Below are 20,551 nucleotides of genomic sequence, written 5' to 3'. Positions count from 1 at the left end.
ATCTTCTAATAACTTAAGTTCTGATATCTTAAGTTCTGTCTTCAGTATAAGTGCTGATTTACTGATTTGTCCTGTTAGGTAAGATCTGAAAACTAAACACAAATCATATTACACATGACATTATCAAATATATCTAACAATCTCCCCCAACTTGTAAATTAGCATAATATACAAGTTCAACAGATATTTGATGATGTCAAAAACATTAAGTACAAATGCATGAGAATTTGACTAGATAACTATAACTTACAGTCCTTTCAGCTTTACCATCTTTAACTTCTGATAACAACTTTAGTCTGTATATACTTCAGAATTTAAGAAGTTGTAGATCTTTGACTTGGCTTCAATTTCTGATCTCTTTGATATGAGGAGTTGTTCTGAGATAGTTCTTCAATAAACATCTCTCAGCATATGCAAGTTCATTGACCATCCTCCTTTTAGCATTTATCAATTCAACTGTATCTTCTCCAGTTTGAAAAATAACTGCTCTAAGATCATTTATCTTAGCTTTTCTTATCTCCTGATCTAGTCTAATCAGATATGCCTTGTCAGACTCTAGATTGAATTCCACAGCCTTATAACCCAGAAAAGTAGTTATAATCTTAGCAGAGTTAGGTTTCATTTCGACAATATCACCTTTATGATCTCTGTACTTGGGACAGTATGTGCTGTCAGTCTTTATAGAATAAAGCTTCTTCTGTCTTTGAATTTGAGACTTTAAATAACCTGCAACACTATCTGGTTAATCTGTCTTTCACTTGAAGTAGGAATAAAACATGTTCTAGTTCTTCAAAATACTTCAATGGTATAGCATTCTGCCAAATCAGGTATACCCTTCCATTTGTCATAAAATATAATAAGATATGTTCTTTCAAAAAGGTATGGTAAACCATTTGTATAGATTCAAGTCGATTCAATCTTTCAGGAGTTACTCCAACACCTGGTTCACTTAAGGAAGTTGGATCATTGGTAGTGTTGTGTACTCTTCTTTCATCATAACTACCCAATCCAGATTTATCTCTTGCTTCCTTTCTTGTAACAACTCTTGCTTCAAAACCACTTGTTGCAATCTTCAAAGGTTGATCCTGTTTAGCTTTGGTGAATCCTGGTAGGAGTATCTTTGAAAGTTTAACATGAGCAATGTCAGAGGTTTCCTTTTCCTTATCTTCTGGTATCAAGCCAACTTGAGCTATTTCTGAGGTTGCTTGCTTCACTGTCATATCAGAACTTACTATATCTTGACTCTAAACAACATGAGCCATGTCAGAGGTTGTTTGAAAAATCTTATTATGCATCAAAATAAGATTAGCATCTTCTTCATCATCAGTTATTTCTTCATCCATGACTAGCATATAAACCTTTACAGGTTCATCAACTTTTTCTTTGCCCTTGGACCTTGGATCAATTTCCATTTGTGATTTGGCTTTGGTTGCCTCAGAATTTGTTCTTTCCTTTATCACAATACCCTTAGGTTTTGGAAATTTCTTTTCAACAACAGAAGCTTTAGATTTCGTCTTGACACCTTCTGCTTTGAGTCTAGCTTCTTCTTCCTTTAGACTCTCAAAGTCCATTCCTGGATTTTCTTTAAGAAATAACTCCCTTGAAATTTCTTCACCAAGTTCCACATGTTCACCAGAACTTATCCTTTTACCAGTATCAGAACTTATTCTTCTCCCAGTATCAGAACTTGTTCCTTGACTTGTAATTCTAGCTTTACTCGATGAAAGTCCTTTGCCTTGACCTTGACCTCTACCCTTGTTAGAGTTTCCCTGGTCATCATTTCCATCATCCTTTCCTTTCAGTGTCATCATCCTTTGGACTTAATCACTTTCTCCCCCTTTTTGGCATCAGCAGGTAAAAGAAGAGAGACAAGCAATTTTACTGAGGATTGGATCTCATTGAGTTGATTTTGGTGAGAAGCTTGATTCTTCAGAATTTCTTCAATTTGAGTTTGTTGCTTCTCCTGAGGTTTCTCAATGTAGGCAATTCTGTCAAATGCTGGCTTGAAAAATCTATTCTTTTCAAGTTTCACATTCATATCTTGTTGGATCAAGGTTTCTTGAATTTTATTCACCTTGGCATGAGTTGTTGAGTGTTGACCTTGAAGGTGCCTAGTACTCAAAGCAATAACTCTCAGCTGTGCCTTAAAATCATCATTTAACAACATTTCATCAGCTTTCGCCAGATGCTCAACAAGAATATTTTCAGAAGGAAAAAAACTAACTATGTTCCATTCCTTAGTCCACTCCTTTCCTCTAGGAGTTTCACTCCAAGGTACTGGTGCTTCCCCTGTAACAAACTTCTTGACTAAATCAGCTTTATTAACTATTTGTTGAGGTGCATGTCCTGATGGACCAGCTGCATCAGCATCTAAATTAGCAGCAGCTTCATCAGTAGTTTCTTCATTGACAGCATCAGAACTTGTAGATCATGCAATATCAGCATCCTCAGATAAAATAGCAGTATGTGAGGCTATGGAGGCTTCAACATCTTCCTCTAAATTCTGATCTGCAGCCAGGTTCTGATCAACATCCAAAATTGATGTTGTTGGTGGAGTAAGTTGAATTGATGGAGCTTCCAAGTACAAAACCTCATGCACAATCAGGTTATGAATATCAATTTCAGCACTTGTACCTGGTTCTTCAGTATGTACTGGATCAACTATAGGTGACATATGGGGTGTAGGAATTCTGTCTTGAGCAGTTTCTTGTTGTGCAGAAGGAAGTAATTCAATAACAATTGGTTCTATTGAGATCAGAGATTCCTGATCCCCTTCCTTAGCTTCTTCCACTACATCCTCTGAATCTGACTCAACTATGTCCCTGTGAGCTCTCTGTTTCTTTAACTTTTTCAAAGGTGGAGACACTGTAGGAGCTTTTTCATCAGAATTTAACTTTCTAAGCCTTGTGAGGGGCCTAGAACTCCTAGTTACATTATCTTTCTGAGAAGAAACCTTCTCAGCTTCTACAACAACAGGTTCTGATATGGGAACCTGTTCTTTAGTTGTTTCCTCAAATCAACAAAATTTAATCAAAACATTCATCACAAAATAGAATTAAAAATCGATGAAGTAAGGATTAATAAATTACAATTAAACATGCACAGTCACATAATTTGAGAAACAAAGAACAAATCTTATAATTTAAGAAAATTTCATTGATATATCAGATGAGTACATTTCATGAAATTTATCAATTACATGCAATTACAAGATAGTCCTATTCTACGATTCTTAACATCAACAACCCTAATCCTAGTCTAAGAATACCTAACGACTACATCTTCTGCTGCTGACGGTGAAGAGAAACAGATGGATGACAATTAATTCTTCTTCCTACTTTCAACAAAGAGAACAACAAGATGAATGATTTTCTCTTAGGAAAGACAACAAATCATTTTTAATTTTCTCTGGAAGTTGAATCCAGATGACGAATGGAATGTTGTGGATAGAATATGAAGTCGGAATTCCATTTCGAAAGATAGTCACAGTATTTATGCCATAACAGTAATACCAACTAAAATGTGCCATTATTTGAGAGAAATGAACAGATGTGGTTTTACTGATGAATGATCAGTCATTTAAATAGGCAATGGAATACTAAGGGACGCGAGGAATGTGTAACAATTACAAGTAAAAATAATGACCCCTCGACTCCCTAGACTGGTGTGTAATAATAACAGTCGGTAAAAGATCTAAAGCCAGAGTTAATGGGGACGAGATATAATAATAATTACTGTGCGCATGCAGTTTTTCAAGACATACACGCTAACCACTAACCAATAATGATTATGACTGTTTTATCTCACATAAACCAATATTCTGTAAAAATATAATCGTTTGAGTAATGACAAAAAATAAACCAAGTAAATAAATACTGCCACGTCAGCATCAGAACTTGATTATTATCAGGATTTAAAAGTCATCAGAATATGGCTCCTTAACTCGAAAAGTGAATGTGTATTCCTGTAATTCTTCACACAAATGTTGATATGGTTTCATCCGAACTTAATCATCAGAACTTCCATCAGAACTTGTCCTCAGAATTTATGCAATCTGATACATAAACTGTTCATCTAAAATAACATTTATCACCACTGTAATTTTCATCATTCATATGGAGTGTAAGTGTGTGCATTAAGCTAAATATCAGACAAAGAGTAAAGTCTGATTCACTTCAGTACATCTTAGAAATAAGGTATAACCAAGAACTTTGCTCAAAATCTGTCATTATTCTGAAGTCTACTTTAGAATGAGTTCATGCATGAGTCCACCTCAACTATTTTGTGCTCATTTTATGCATCTTTTGAAATTCCATTTTACAGTGGCTTTTCAGTGTAAGTGAGTCACGACTGCTTATCAGAATTTATGCTGTTATCAGAGTATTTCTCCAGTAATCATAGAGTGTGAAAAGTCACCAAGAATTTTTTTATTTTGCTTTTCTAATGCATATTACTTAATACCAGCAATGCACTTGGGTCTTCCCTTCCACATTTTTACTCTGGATCTCAAAGGAGTACCTGATATTTCTTTTCTTTTTCTTTTGATAAGTGAGGCTTATCAGCACTTAGTACATCCATCAGATTTACTAACATCAGAACTTAACAGATAAGAAGCATTTATTCTAGTTTTTGACTTAGTAATAAGATACACAAAGTAAACTTAACTAAGCTTAATATCAGAATTTGCCTGTGTTAAAAGATTTCCACATAAACAATTACTTCAAATATGGGATCTTTAGTATATTAAAGACTACTAGGTCAGCATCTAGCACAGTTATCCTCATTGGATTGAATAGTCACAGAAATATTCATATCACTATCGGAGTTTAGAAATTCACATCAGACAATAATCAGCACTTAAGCAAATTTCAATTTAAGCACAGAATACACAAAGATAGTAATTCTGTAAATACTGATCATAAAGTCTGATGTATCAGAACATAAACTAAGCAGATTTAGAGAAAGAACCTGAAACCATTCTAAGTTCATTTACCAATCTTGTAAAAGTAGCTTCACACAGTGGTTTTGTGAAGATATCTGCTAGTTGTTGATCTGTTGGAACAAAATGCAATTCCATTGTACCTTCATCCACATGTTCCCTTATGAAGTGGTACCTAATGCTGATGTGCTTTGTCATTGAGTGTTGAACTAGATTACCTGTCATAGCACTAGCACTTTGATTATCACAGTAAATAGGGATTTTAGAAAATTCTAACCCATAATCCAGTAACTGATTCTTCATCCAAAGAATCTGTGCACAATAACTTCCTGCAGCAATGTTTTCTGCTTTTGCAGTTGATGTGGAAATTGACTTCTGTTTCTTGCTAAACCAAGAAACCAATATGCCTGCAAGAAATTGGTATTCTCCATTGAGAAAAGCACTTTCCACATCCATTTGAAAGACTTTAAACTTCTTGTGAGCAGCATAAGCCAAAAATATCCTTATGGCTTCCAATCTAGCAACGGGTGCAAATGTTTCATCATAATCAATTCCCTCCTGTTGAGAGTATTCTTTTGCAACCAGCCTTGCTTTTTTCCTTGTAATTATGCCATTAATGTCAGTTTTGTTTCCGAACACCCACTTTGTACCAACAACAGACTTGTTCTTTGGTCTTGGCACTAGGGTCCAGACTTTATTTCTTTCAAATTCATGTAACTCTTCCTGCATTGCTTGCACCCAATTAGCATCTTGAAGAGCTTCTTTCACTTTCTTTGGTTCAGTCTGAGAAAGAAAAGAATGATAGATACATTCATTTGATGTAGTTGTTTTAGTTCTGACACCTGCATCAGGATTTCCAATAATTAAGTCAGGTGTATGTGCTTTAGTCCACTTTCTTGCAGAAGGTTTTCTCTAGAACTGGATGCTCCCCCATGATCCATGCTGTCTCCATCAACTTTTTCTGATGCTCCCCCTGAAATTATGCTTTCTGAGTTGGATCCTTCAGAATTTGAGTTTCCAGAAATATCAGAACATGAGTTTCCAGAATTATCAGAACTTGGCCCATCAGAACTTGACGAATCAGAACTTGAAGAGCATGTTGTAGATTCTGATGCTTCTTGAGATGTGGTTGGATCTTCAGTATGCTCCCCCTGCAAGGTGCATTTTCTTTAGGCGTAGTCACCATAATTTCAATAACATCGGAGTTTAATTCATCAGAGTTTGCAGTATCAGGATTTAGACTGTCAAGATTTACAGAATCAGAATTTAAAACTTCATTTTCGAATCTCAGCTGATCATGATCATTGAAATCTTCAAGTCCAGTAATCTTCTTATCATCAAAAGAGACATTGATAGATTCCATGACAACCCTTGTTCTTAAATTATAGACTCCTAAGGCTTTTGTAGAAAGTGGATATCCAACAAAAATTCTTTCATCATCTTTTAGATCAAATTTGGATAGATGTTCAGGATGAGCCTTAAGAACAAAACACTTGCATCCAAATACAAGAAAATACTTCAGATTTGGCTTCTTTTTCTTGACCATCTCATATGGTGGTTTTCCATGCTTATTGATAAGTGTTGCATTCTGAGTAATAAGTAGTCTGCACAGCTTCAGCCCAAAAGTAGGTTGGCAACTTTGCTTCATCAAGCATAGTTCATGCAGCTTCAATAAGAGTTCTATTCTTTCTTTCAACAACTCCATTTTGCTGTCGAGTTCCAGGAGCAGAAAATTCCTGCTTTATTCCATGGTCTTTGCAGAACTCTTCCATGATCAAATTCTTGAACTCAGTGCCATTATCACTTCTTATAATATTTACAGAATCTTTGACCAATTTATCCAGTTACTTGACATGATCAATCAAGATAGATGCAGTTTCACTTTTTGTGTGCAAGTAATACACCCATGTGTATCTGGTGAACTCATCCACTATGACAATAGCATATTTCTTCTTTGTAATAGACATGACATTAACTGGACCAAATAGATCAACACATAGTAGGTGATAAGGCTCAAGAATTGATGATTCAGTCTTGCTCTTGAATGAAGATTTTCTTTGTTTTGCCTTCTGACATGAATCACAAAGGCCATCAGGAGCAAATACTGATTTTGGCAGTCCTCTCACAAGATCTTTCTTGACCAGTTCATTTATATTGTTAAAATTTAAATGAGGGAGTTTCTTGTGCCAATCCCAACTTTCTTCAATTGATGTTCTACTTAACAGACAGATTGCAGAACCATCAGTACTTGTTGAAAGCTTGGCTTCATAAATGTTACCATGCCTGTATCCTTTCAGAAAAACATTGCCTGTAGTTTTGCTTACAACTTCATAGTGTTCTTCAAAGAAATCCACATGATAACCTCTGTCACAGATTTGACTCACACTTAGCAGATTGTGTTTAAGTCCTGAGACCAGAGCTACTTTTTCAATGATGACATTCCCAAGATTGATATTGCCATATCCCAGAGTTTTTTCAATATTGCCATCTCCATAAGAAACACCTGGGCCAGCTTTCTCCACAAAGTCTGATAGCAGGGCTTTATTTCCAGTCATATGTCCTGAACATCCACTGTCCAGAACTAGGATGTTTTTCCTGTTGCCCTGCAATCACAAAGACCACTAATGATTAGTTTTAAGGACCCAAAATTTCTCGGATCCTTTGGCCTTTTTAAGTTTGTTAACATTTGTAGCGGATTTAGCATCAGAGTTTATGTTAACAGTTTTCTTATCAGAATTTACAATATCAGACTTTGCGTCAGAACTTACACTAGAAGGAATAATGCTAACTTTCTTTACATAAGGTTTTATTTGATAATAATCATAGTATAAACTATGATATTCCTTACAAGTATAAATGGAATGCCATAAACTACCACAATGAAAACAAGAATTTTGTGCCTTATATCTAACAGACTGACTCTTAACTCCTGACTTAGAGGGTAAGGAGTTTATATTCTTATTCTTCCTGCAAAAAGAAGCCAGATGGTTAGAATTTCCACAGTTATGTCATGTTTTTCTAGGAGCATTAGGAACGGGCTTATAATTGTTACTTTTGTTTACACCTTCCTTTCCATTCCTATTTTTCCTAGGTGGCTTTACCTTGTTTACATTGTTAACATCTTTCAGCTTATGCTTCAGCTGCTTCTTAGTCATTAAGCCTATGTTAACTTCAGTTGGCTTATCCTATTTAGGTTTGTCAGAAGTTACTTTCTCCTTAACTTCTGATTTCTTAATTTCAGATTTTGCAGTTACAAACTTAACAGGATTTACCTTTGGTTTTTATTTAACAACTATAGGCTCAGTTTCTACAGTTCCCTTACTGTTCTTATCATCTCCATAGCCTAAGCCCTCTTTCCAGTTTCCACTACTAAGAATATCCTGAGTTGCTTTACCAGAGTTAGTCCAAGTCCTAATAATTTCTCTTTCTTTTTCTAACTCAGTTTTTAGAGATTCATTCATTTTTAGCACTTCATCCCTAACATAAAAGGCATCATCTCTATCTTTTTTTTTTTTTTTTTTTTCTGAGTTTGATGGAACATGACTAACTCTTTTTCTAAATAATAATTCCTCTTTTTATAAGCAAGATTTTCAGAAGTTAATCTTTCACATGTTAAAGTTTAATCTTTATAACTAATGAACATGGTTTTAAGATATCTTCTCAACTCAGTAATATCATCAGTATGAAAGGCATAAGTAGTTTGAGGTACCTTTAAGTCAGCAGTATCAGAACTGCTATCAATTTGCCATGAAGGCATAGTTTTCCTCATCCGCAGAATCTGAAGCATCTGACCAGCTTTTCTTCTTTGTGACAAGAGCCTTGCCTTTGTCACTTTTCCCTTTTCTGCAATCAGGAGATATGTGGCCTTTCTCACCACAGTTGTAGCATTTAACATTTGAGTAATCTCCTCTGTCAGACTTTCCTCCTTTATCTTCAGATTTTCTGAAACCTTTCTTATCAGAACTTGCACCTTTCCTGGAAAACTTCTTTCCTCTCCTGAATTTCCTGTATGCAATCTTTGTGATTCCTTTCACCATAAGAGCACACAGCTTCATCATCTCCTCATCAGGGTCCATCTCAGGTATACTTTCAGTTTCTGAGTCATCATCACTATCAGAACTTGATGACTCAGTATCAGACTTTGTGATGAGAGCCTTGCCCTTGCCTTTCTTTGAGGCAGCAACTTTGGGACTTTCCTCCTCAGCCACAAAAGCAACTGTCCTTGACTTTCTTCCATCCCTCTTGCTTCTTTGTTCCATCTCAAGTTCATGAGTCTTGAGCATCCCATAAATTTCATCAAGATTATAGTTGTCTCATATTATTGTGGCCTTCAAATCCCATCTTTCAGGAAGAGCTAACAGGAATTTAAGATTTGAATCTTCAATATCATACTCTTTGTCAACTAGTGACAAATCATTCAAGAGTTTGACAAATCTGTCATATAAATCAGTTAATGACTCATCAGGCTTTGAGTCAAAGTGCTCATACTCTTGAGTGAGTATAGTCTTCATGTTCTTCTTGATTGAATCAGTTCCCTGACACCTTGTTTCCAAAGCATCCCATATCTCTTTTGCAGTTTTGCATTGAATTACCCTGTTTGACATGACATTATCAATGTCACTATGCAACAAGTGTCTTCCCTTTGCATCCTTCGCAATCGATGAGATATCTTCAGCACTGTAATCACTTTTCTCCTTTGGGACAGACTTTGCTGGCTGACCTGCAACTTCCACAGAGAGTTTGGTTGGCATATGTGGTCCTTCATAAATCCTGTCGAGATATTCTGGATCTGTAGCTTCCAGAAATATAGCCATCTTCACTTTCCATATGGAATACTCAGAAGGTTTCAACATGGGAACTCTTATAGTCTCATATCGACTATGAGTTATGGTTTTTGGAGGTTCTTCAGTTTTGGTGGGCTTGGTTGGAGTTTCTTCTTCAGACATGATTGTTTTTGGATCTTAAACTGTTTGTGTGTTAACAGATCGGTTCTGATACCACTTGTTAGGTCACACACACTGTAGAAGGGGGTTGAATATAGTGTTTACTATAATCAAATTGAATATAAGAACTCAAGTAACAGAAAACAGATTTTATTCAACACAATAAACTCTGTTACAATATGGAACTGTCCTCTCTCAGTGATGAACAAATTATCACGAGAGCTGCTAGGGTTACAAAGAATAGTAACTTCGATAATGATAACACATATAGTGTAAACCATATGCCTGTATTTATATACTACATAGTTACAAGATAAATTCTAATTGATATGGAATATAATTCTGCTTCCTAAAAATATATCAACTAGTTATCTTTTCTTCCAAGTATTCTATTCTTCATAGAATTCTTTCTTCATGCATATATCTTTCTGTCTTAGTCTCGATCTTCTTTCCTTTCAATCAGCCGCCTGCCTTATCTAAAAGTCATCTTAAGTCCTGATATTATCTCCTGATAAATATCTTCTGATAACTTAAGTTCTGATATCTTAAGTTCTGTCTTCAGTATAAGTGCTGATTTCCAGTTAAGTATTGATTTGTCCTATTAGGTAAGATCTGAAAACTAAACACAAATCATATTACACATGACATTATCAAATATATCTAACATCCAATTTTTGGAACTTTTTGAAACCCTGATGAATAGTAACTTTTGCTAACTATGCTGATTAAGGAAAATCATCAGACCACGCTATATAGGAGTACTATTATGGAAATTCTAAGATCGTATTAGTATTCCATAAAGTAAATGAGTTTATGTAAAGGTCGTCAGAATTCGAATCCGGAAACTTTGTTTCTTCCCGAAAATCCACTAGATACCGAAAGAATTGAGTATAAGGTAACATGATTAAAAGGATTTAAATTCAATGATTATAAGAGAGGATTATAAAAGGAATATAAAATATTGAGAAAGGTTAGGGGAACCCAAGTAATAAGATCCCGGATATGATCCCTCAAATGACGAACGAGAATGAAAGTTAATCGAAGCGTATAACAGATAAGCGGTCATTAGCCAAGTAATTAAGGGTTAATCAAAGAGGTTAGTGGATGATGATGTCATCACACCAACAAGGAGATGACGTGTTAACTAGATGACACAAGCATGACAAGAAGAAGGGTGTTGTTGCTTGATTCTTGGCCATGCAAAATTTACCATGGTAAAAATTTAATCAACTGCCAAGACAAAAAGAAGAAGCAACCAAACATATTTCATAAAACAAAAAGAAGAGAAGTTGACTTGCTCTCTCAAGAACAAGCTCTCGGCCTTCTTCCTTTTTCAAGAGGAAAAATTCCAAAAATTAAGATCCAAGCTTTGTTAAATTGCAAGGTAATTATCCAAGGTCCCTTATGATTAGTTATGGCTACCCTAGGAGTTTAAGCTCCGAATTCCTTCACAATTGTGACGGCCTCAACCCCGGGATCAGGGGTTGACGTCACTAAATTCAATTTCCAAAAATATAAACAATAGAATTATTATTAAAATATACTAACTTGACCCTGAACCAAGATCCGATCCAGGTTCAAGTATAATTTAGGTTCTCAATACTACAAACTCTTTATTCAACATCTAACACACTCTAACTTTATTCAGCAACTCCTCAGACCTCATGGCCTGATACAAACTACCTCAGAGGAGCCGGGTCCAGTAGGGGCGGAAACATGGGTCGGTCTGACTGATCTTCTAGGCATCTGCAAAATATACATAACAGTTTGCAAGGGTGAGCATAATTGCTCAGCAGTACCAAAATATGAATAACAGAATAAAACAGTAATGTAACAATAATAGGAACAGAACTGTAATCATGATATCAACATTATGCAACAAAATCAGAGAAAACTGGATATCACTAACTAGCATGCTTCATCAAAACAACATAGCAGTGTGGTGTAAAAATACCAGAGTCCAATTTTAGCATGCTAGTCACACTTATAACATTACTGTATCAACTATTCGTACCCTTACGGGAATCACAAAACTAAATTAGATACGTAACGGATATTGAAGACAGCTGATCAGGCTATCAACACCAGACGGCTCCAACTGCCATCTCATTTATGGCTCCAACTGCCATCTCATTTACCTATTCCGGAACTCAGAGACTAGCTAGGTCTCTGACCTGCTGGACTAATCGGTTATACAGTGCGCGCAACCGAATTAGCCTCTTACACCACCGCAATAGGCCTACTCTGGCCCCAATGTATCCCATATCTGACCGTTTTATCCAGTTTTCAGAACACTTGTACCTATCTCACTTCCAAAATCATTTATTTAACCAACACATATATAAAATCCATTTCGCAAATCATTCCATTCGAGATAGGTACCTTTCGAAGTTACTTTTCCCCAAAACAATTTGAAAACAGTGATTTATATCTACAGGGGATACGTAACTTAAAACGTTTTTGTTCCATTACGAGAATAAAACATTTAACTATTCATATGCACTGAACCATAAAAGAATGGTCAGGGGTACTTGCCTTGCAAGGCTTTACAAAACCCTAAGTAGCTTTCACGCTGACTTTAATCCTGGGAAAACTCAATCGGAATCTACAAATACAAAATACCCTAATCAATTACACCGACATGCTTGATATCCTCAAATTCTAACAACTCAATCCGATAGACCGACTCGTATTATTATTATACACATAAACCCGTAATCACATATCCCGAACATAAATAGGGGTAACACATAGAATATAATTATGTACATTTACAATATATTTTTAGAAAAATTTTGGCAGCATCTTATTTGTTTATAAAACTACCTGTCGATTACGATCGACGTCAATAATCAAAATAATCCACAATATTACTCCACCATTTATACAACGTATATCCCAACACCAATCAAAATTAATTATTTAAGGCCGAAAAATATTTTACATAATCATTTTATTTATTTATTAAAATTTAGGACTCGGAACATCGTCATCACCGTCCACCGTCCGCTCGTAATGAGTCATCGCGGTACAGCGGCAAAATTTATTGGTGCCCAAAATATTCGGGTATCCAAATAAATTCCACCTATTAACTAATAATAATTTCCCACACGAATTAATAATATCACGAATTTTACTCAGTAATTCCTGCATAAAAAGGGAAATAAAATTTCAGGATTACATAAAATGAATCCACTGCACAACTCGGCCCAGCAAGGCCCAACAGCAAAAAAAATCAACAGAAACGAACAGGGGAGCACACCCACGGCCACGCGCTGCCCAGACACACACACGGTCGACACACACACACAACACCTCACACACATGCACACAGCAATACAGCGATGCACACTCATATATAAACACACATATACATATGTATATATGCATGTAATAGACTGAAATGAAATTGAAGCACAAGAATTTAACCCACCGGAAAACAACAGCGGCGGCTGTAAAAGAAAGAAAAAGAAAGGATAGAAACTGCAGCCAAGCCGAAGAAGAAAGGGAATAATAGAAGGGAAGAAACGAAGGAAGGGAAAAGAGAGAAAGGGGAGATCGAGAGTGAGAGACTGTGAGATTAAACCGGGGCACCGAGATGAACTGGAGAGGGAGTAAAAAATATTTTATTTCCTTAACAGGTGTAGCAACTGGACACAGGGCACACACACATGTCCCTAACTTTATGTATAAAACGTACACGTAGCTGCAAGGATAAATATAAACTTTCTAAAGTCCGGGTTGTCCCGAATTCGAAATTAACGGACCGAGGTGCACGCAAAACAATTCTCGAAAATTATGAAAATAATATCAAAATATCATAAATATCCCGAAGTTTACAAAGACATAATTTTTGAAATTTTTAAAACACTTTATAAGGTGCTCGTTGTACCTGCTTTTTAACAAATAACGAAACGACGCACGGGTGAAACGATTCCCGAAAATTTCCAAAATAATTTTAAAATTCTCAGAATAATACAAAATTAATAAAATATAAGTTTCATGATTTTTAAAGAATTCCTGAATTAAATATAGATTTTACAAATAAACACACTCAGAAAATCATTTAAGGGTAAATAATTAATAAAATATTGATTTCTCAATTTTATAAAGTCCTAAAAGTAATTATTGAAATTATAAAATTAGAAAACCAATTTTAAAGATAACTCAAATATTTATGGAATTAAAACTACAATAAAATCACTTTTACAAGCGAAATAAAATCATATAACTCACTAATAAATCACACAATTCCAATCCCACATATCAACAGATCATAAATAATTAAATAACAAACAGTAACCGCTGCCAAAAATCAATAGACGCATTTTATTTATTTGTTTAAACCTCTATTACATTTCCAAATAATATAAAATAAAATACACGAGTCGTTATATCCTTTCCCCCTTAAAAAAGATTCTATCCTCAGAATCTGACTTAATTAAACAAATGAGGATATTTATCAAGCATGTCTGACTCTAATTCCCAAGTAGACTCTTCTACTCGAGGATTTTTCCATAAAACTTTTACTATAGGAATCGATTTATTCCTAAGGACTCGTTCCTTACGATCTAGGATTTGGACCGGTTGTTCCACATAGGACAAATCTGGTTGAAGCTCAATCGGTTCGTATTCTATGACTTGATTTGAATTAGGGACATAGGGCTTTAACATACACACGTGGAACACATTATGGATGTGCTGCCACTGCGGTGGTAACGCTATCTCATAAGCGACCTTTCCCACTTTCTTCAAAACCTCAAAGGGCCCTATGAATCTAGGGCTGAGTTTACCCTTCTGACCAAATCATACTAACCCTTTCCAAGGTGATACTTTTAGTAACACCAGAGCTCCTATCTCAAAGTCCATATCTTTCCTATGCAAATCTGCGTATTTTCTTTATCTATCTTGAGCTGCTTCCAACATTTTCCGAATCAACACTATGGCCTCTTTGGTTTGCTGAACCAACTCAGGACCTAACACTTTCTTTTCTCCTACCTCATCCCAATACAACGGTGACCTACACTTTCATCCATACAAAGCTTCGTAAGGTGGCATCCCAATACTTGCATGGTAGCTGTTATTATACGAGAACTCAATCAAAGGTAGGTGCTCATCCCAATTACCTTTAAATCTAGAACACAGACTCTCAACATATCCTCTATAGTCTGAATCGTTCTCTCACTTTGGCCATCCGTCTGAGGATGATAAGCGGTGCTCGTATTCAATTTCGTTCCTAGGCACTCTTGGAATTTAGTCCAGAACCTGGAATTAAATCTCGGGTCTCGATCCGACACTATAGAAACAGGCACTCCATGTTTGGTAACTATCTCATCCAAATATAACTTAACTAGCCTTTCCAACGAATATCTTTCATTAATCGGAAGGAAATGCGCCGACTTAGTCAACTTATCAATGATTACCCAAATAGCATCATGATTCGCTCTCGTCTTTGGCAATCCCACTACAAAATCCATAGCAATCTCTTCCCATTTCCACTGGGGAATCTCCAAAGGTTGTAACAATCCACTCGGTCGTTGATGCTCTGCTTTCACCATTTGACACACGTGACACTTACTTACCCAATTGGCAATATCCTTCTTCATTCCTGGCCACCAAAAATTTCTCTTCAAATCCTGGTACATCTTGGTACTACCAGGGTGGATAGAAAACCTAGAGTTATGCGCTTCCTGCAATACTTCGTTCTTCAATTCCGTTACATTAGGAATCCAAACTCAGGATGAAAATCTATACAAACCTTGACTATCTTTTTGAGTACACAACTCTTCTCCCGTCAACGTATCTGATTCCTGTTCCATAACTCCTTCTTGACACCTTTTGATCTTTTCCATTAATGCCGGTTGGAAAGTAACTTCATATAGTTGCTCCTGACTTTCATTAAGAACTCGAACTTTAATTTCCATTCTTTCCCAGTCTTGTGCTAATTCTTCTGCAATCTTAACCAAATTCAACCTTTCTTTCCTACTCAAGGCATCATCCACTACATTGGCTTTACCTGGGTGATAATTAATCGAACAATCATAATCCTTAATCAACTCCAACCACCTTCTCTGTCTCATGTTCAGATCTTTCTGCGTGAATATATACTTCAGGCTCTTATGATCAGTGTAAATATTGCATTTCTCTCCATACAAGTAGTGACGCCATAATTTTAAAGCAAATACTATAGCCGCCAATTCAAGGTCATGAACTGGATATTTTTGCTCGTGAGGCTTTAGCTGTCTGGAGGCATAAGCAATCACTTTGTCATGCTGCATTAACACACAACCCAATCCTTTCAAAGAAGCATCACTATAGATTACAAAGTTTCCCATCTCATCTGGCAATGCTAATACTGGAGCCGTCACTAATCTTCGTTTTAATTCCTGGAAACTTTCTTCACACTTTTCCGTCAAAACGAATTTCTCATTCTTCCTGATCAACTTGGTTAATGGGGATGCAATCTTCGAGAAGTCTTTTACGAATCGTCGATAATATCCTGCTAATCCAAGGAAACTCCTTGTTTCCGTTGGTGTCTTCGGTTGCTCCCACTTTGATACGGCTTCGATCTTTATTGGGTCTACTTTGATACCTTCCTTACTTATTACATGACCAAGAAACTGTATTTCCGTCAGCCAAAACTTACACTTAGAAAACTTCGCATACAATTGCTTTTCTCTTAACTTCTGTAGGACAATCTGTAGATGCACTGCGTGATCTTCTGGATTCTTCGAATATATAAGAATGTCATCAATAAATACAATAACAAACTTATCCAGATACTCCTTGTATACCCTATTCATCAAATCCATGAAAACCGTTGGTGCATTCGTCAATCCAAACGACATCACTAGGAACTCGTAATGGCCATACCTTGTTCTGAATGCAGTCTTGGGGATATCCTCAGGCTTTATCTTCAGTTGGTGGTAGCCGGATCTTAAGTCAATCTTTGAGAAATAACATGCTCCCTTAAGCTGATCAAACAGATCGTCGATTCGTGGCAAGGGATACTTATTCTTTACTGTCAACTTGTTCAACTCTCTGTAATCAATACACAATCTCATGCTTCCATCCTTTTTCTTCACAAATAGCACTGGAGCACCCCACGGGGAAACACTGGGTCAAATAACTCCCTTATCCAATAATTCCTGAAGTTGCTTAGCCAATTCTTTCATTTCCATCGGGGCCATCCTGTATGAGCCTTAGAAACTGGTTCAGCTCCAGGTATCAAATCAATGGAAAACTCTATCTCTCGATCAGGTGGCAATCCTGGTAACTCTTCTGGAAAAACGTCAGGGAATTCTCTTACTATAGAGATCTCATCAAAAATAGGGGTCTCTTTCTTCGTATCCACCACATGAGCCAAGTACGCTTCACATCCTTGCCTCAGCAATCTTCTTGCTTGCATCACTGAGAGGAACTTCCTATCTTGCCTCTGCCCTTGGTAACTGATCCATTTATTATCTGGGGTGTACATAACAACTCTCTTTTTCTTACAGTCTATATTCGCCTTATGTAAATATAACCAATCCATGCCTAAAATAACATCAAAGTCGCCCAACTCGAAAGATATTAAGTCAATAGGGAACATGTACCCTAAAATCTCGAGGGAACATTTAGGACAAAATTGTTTTACTGGTACTTTATCTTTATTAGCCACTTCTATGGTTAAAGGTTCGTCTAGGTCTTCTAACATCAATTGCATTTTATTCACACAATTCACAGATATAAAAGATTTGGACCCTCCCGAATCAAACAAAACGTTAACAGGTACAGAATTAAGAGTAAGCGTACCTGCAACCACATCAGAGTCATGAAATGGAGACTTCTGGGTCATCTTAAAAGTCCTAGCTCTCGCAGTACTGGTTGCTGGTCCTTGAGACACACTCCTTCCCGCATTACCTTGGGTCACTGACTTGCAATTCCTAGCTATGTGTCCCACTTTATCGCAACTAAAACAAGTAACTCCTTGAATCTCAGACTTACATTCCATGGAATAGTGACCTTTCTGTCCACACTTAAAACAATTAACATTCTCTCGGCACTATCCACTGTGCTTTTTCCCACACATCCTACAATCAGTCACTGGCTTACTCATTCTCGTCGGGGCAGAGTTAACTGAAGTAGTACCGGGTTTAGCCTGGGAAAAATCCTGCCTCTTGAACCTCTTATTCTTATTCCTTCCAAACCAACGCTGGAACTTCCGACTCGCTATTCCTGATTCTGATCTAGCGGGTCCACTTTCAAATTTCCTTTTCTTCTCACCCTGCTCCTTTACAGCTAATTTATGATCACTTTCTATCACTAGGGCAGCCTGAACTACCGAAGTATATGTCTTGAGTTGTAAGGCTACAACTCCACTCCTTATTTCTGGCTTCAACCCTCACTGAAACCGCTTCGCTTGTTGAGCTTCTGAACTCACATATTCTGGTGCTATACGGGCCAACTCCTTAAACTTTGCTTCATATTCTGTGACACTTTTATCCCCTTGTTTCAGTTCCAAAAATTCCACTTCCATTTGGCTATGGAGACAGTCTGGAAAGTATTTCTCCAAAAACAACTCTGCAAATCTGGTCCATGGAACTGGACCTTCTCCTTCTAGGGCTCGTGTAGACTCCCACCAATAATTCGAATCATTCCTTAGAAAATAACTAGCGTAATCAGTCTTTAAATTCTCACTCACCTTGGTGAGCGCAAACGCCTTTTCCATCTCCTTTAACCATATCCTGACAGCAACAGGATCTACCTCTCCTTTAAACTCTGGGGGCTTCACCGTTTGAAAAGACTTAAAACTAACACCCTGATTTGCCCCTCTTACCTCATGCTGCTGCTGGATTTGTAGTTGCTGCTGTTGGATTTGCTGTTGTTGTTGTTGTATGAGTTGTTGTTGTTGTTGTTGTTGTTGTTACAATTGTTGCTGTTGTTGCTGGAATTGTTGTTGATGTTGGGCCAGCTGTACAGACTGCTGACGCAACAAGTTCATCATGTCACTCACGGAAGGATCCCCAGCAGATCCGTTATTGGACTGAGAATTTCTCTTTGGTGGCATCTCCTGAAACATAACAGTCATATATAAGATTTGCAGAGTCCACCGTCCGCTCGTAAGGAGTCATCGCGGTACGGCGTCAAAATTTATTGGTGCCCAAAATATTCGGGTATCCAAATAAATTCCACCGATTAACTAATAATAATTTCCCAAACGAATTAATAATATCACAAATTTTACTCAGTAATTCCTGCATAAAAAGGGAAATAAAATTTTTGGGTTATATAAAATGAATCCACTGCACAACTCGACCCAGCAAGGCCCAACAGCAAAAAAAATCAACAGAAACGAACAGGGGAGCACACCCACGGCCACGCGCCGCCCAGACACACACACACGGTCGACACACACACACAACACCTCACACACATGCACACAACAATACAGCGATGCATACACATATATAAACACACATATACATATGTATATATGCATGTAATAGACTGAAATGAAACCGAAGCACAAGAATTGAACCCACCGGAAAACAACAGCGGTGGCTGTAAAAGAAAGAAAAAGAAAGGACAGCAACTGCAGCCAAGCCGAAGAAGAAAGGGAATAACAGAAGGGAAGAAACGAAGGAAGGGAAAAGAGAGAAAGAGGAGATCGAGAGTGAGAGGCTGTGAGATTAAACCGGGGCACCGAGATGAACTGGAGAGGGAGTAAAAAATATTTTATTTTATTAACAGGTGTAGCAACTGGACATAAGGCACAAACACGTGTCCCTAACTTTATTTATAAAACGTACACGTAGATGCAAGGATAAATATAAACTTTCTAAAGTCCGGGTTGCCCCGAATTCGAAATTAACGGACCGAGGTGCACGCAAAATAATTCCCGAAAATTACGAAAATAATATCAAAATATCATAAATATTCCGAAGTTTACAAAGACATAATTTTTGAAATTTTTAAAACATTTTTTAAGGTGCTCGTTGTACCTGCTTTTTAACAAATAACGAAACGACGCGCGGGTGAAACGATTCCCGAAAATTTCCAAAATAATTTTAAAATTCTGAAAATAATACAAACTTAATAAAATATAAGTTTCATGATTTTTAAAGAATTCCTGAATTAAATATGGATTTTACAAATAAACACACTCAGAAAATCATTTAAGGGTAAATAATTAATAAAATATTGATTTCTCAATTTTATAAAGTCCTAAAAGTAATTATTGAAATTATAAAATTAGAAAACCAATTTTAAAGATAACCCAAATATTTATGGAATTAAAACTACAATAAAATCACTTTTACAAGCGAAATAAAATCATATAACTCACTAATAAATCACACAATTCTAATCCCACATATCAACAGATCATAAATAATTAAATAACAACCAGTAACCACTGCCAAAAATCAATAAACACATTTTATTTATTTGTTTAAACCTCTATTACATTTCCAAATAAAATAAAATAAAATACACGAGTCGTTATAAAAATCTCTTTCAATAAATCATTGAAGAAAAGAATGAATAGTGTTTTCAAGAATTTTAAATTGTTTGATCTTGTGTTTTTGGTTATATTAAGCTTTGGTAAGGACTTTCAAGGGCTATTTCAAGCTTCTTAGTTACTTCTACTCACCAAAGAAGGTAAAACCTCATATCCTAAGCTTTACTT

The sequence above is a fragment of the Apium graveolens genome, chromosome 7, assembly GCF_009905375.1.
Source record: "Apium graveolens cultivar Ventura chromosome 7, ASM990537v1, whole genome shotgun sequence".
Lineage (NCBI taxonomy): Eukaryota > Viridiplantae > Streptophyta > Magnoliopsida > Apiales > Apiaceae > Apium > Apium graveolens.
Note: the sequence above shows the minus strand (reverse complement) of the source record.